The following is a 1,499-nucleotide window of genomic DNA, read 5'->3' as shown; positions in this document are numbered from 1 at the left end:
AGAAATTATTTCTAGTGAAGAGAGACTCATACAAATTAATCATGTGCTAGGAACCAGATTTGAACTGGTGACACAAGGATTTTCAGTCCTCTGCTCTACCAACTGAGCTATCCTGGCTATTCCCAATCCAGATTTTTTATCAAGGTTGGGACTGGTAACCCGAGGATTTTCAGGGCTATACCAATCCCAATTGGAACCTCGAACATGAGAATTTTAAGTCCCCATTAACAGGAGGATTTAGAGTCCTCTGGACTTCCCAATTTGAACCGTTCGTTAACATGAGGATTTTAGTTCTCTGCTTGTTACTCAGTTCTCTGCTTGTTACTCTAATTTTATCTTAACAAATTTGATCTTAACACATAAACGGGTCTTTGTCAATAGGTCTTTGTCAATAGGTCTTTGTCAATTAAAAGGACAAAAGTCGATTAAAATTTTTTATCAAAGCCGGGGAATTTCTTCGATCTTCAAAAAGATGACTTTGTAAGTTTCAGTATTGAGTAATGATATTGGTAATCATTCAACTAGGGATTCCTCGCTCAAAGATGTTCATTTCTATGTGTATCATATATATCACAAGGCTTAAGAGAAAGCCATTTACGTTAAAATCCATTTCTAAAAGAAAAATCCATTTCTAAAAGAATAGAGTGAATGAGAAAGATAAGTAATTTGGAATTGCTAAGGAAAGGGGGTCGGAGAAATAGTTGGGGGTTGAAATAGTCTTTTTAGGGATAGAGGGACTTGAACCCTCATGATTTTAAAAGTCAAGGGATTTTCCTCTTACTATAAATTTCATTGTTGTCGGTATTGACATGTAGAACGGGACTCTATCTTTATTCTCATCTAATTAATCTGTTCTTTAAAAGATTTATCAGACTATGGAGTGAATGATTTGATCAGGGATTCGGGTCGTCATTAATCATTTGATATAGTATTCAATATGTATGTATATACGTTTATCCTTCACTTCATTCTTTTTCTTTCTGAAGTTTCGATGTAAAGATTCCTCTACCAACACATTTAACTCCATTTGTTAGAATAGCTTCCATTGAGTCTCTGCACCTATCCTTTTTTTCTGATCCTTTACTTGTTTCCAGAAAATAGGATTTGGCTCAGGATTGCCCATTTTTGTTCATTCCAGGGTTTCTCTGAATTTGAAAGTGATCACTTAGTAAGTTTCCATACCAAGGCTCAATCCAATTAAGTCTGTAGCGTTTACTGATTTCGTCATATCCCCCTTTCTTTTTGTTTTGAGATTAGGATCTCATTGTGATGTCATTCCTTTTTGATGTCATTCCTTTTTCTTTTTCTTTCATTTATACTGGAACCATTGAATTCATTAGATACCGATTCCTATCTCAAAAAAGTGTTTTCTCCTCTTTGATTTTCTTAACTATCTATAGGTGACCTTTTTTATCCAATCAAAAATGATTTTATCATTTCGGAATCCGCAATTCAATATAGATGGATCTATACCCCATCTATATGTCCCTCTTCCTGTC

General features: G+C 34.7%; 1 non-coding gene across 1 annotated transcript; it reads right to left on the bottom strand.

The window, feature by feature from the left end:
• Positions 1-44: 44 nt before the first annotated feature.
• Positions 45-117, bottom strand: TRNAF-GAA. The gene has a single exon. It is a non-coding gene; the product is annotated as a tRNA-Phe (tRNA).
• Between the last annotated feature and the right edge of the window lie 1,382 nt (positions 118-1,499).

Source organism: Capsicum annuum, unplaced genomic scaffold, assembly GCF_002878395.1.
Source record: "Capsicum annuum cultivar UCD-10X-F1 unplaced genomic scaffold, UCD10Xv1.1 ctg42543, whole genome shotgun sequence".
Classification (NCBI taxonomy): Eukaryota; Viridiplantae; Streptophyta; class Magnoliopsida; order Solanales; family Solanaceae; genus Capsicum; species Capsicum annuum.
The sequence above is the reverse complement of the archived record's forward strand: the minus strand, read 5'-3'. Positions and strand labels throughout refer to the sequence as shown.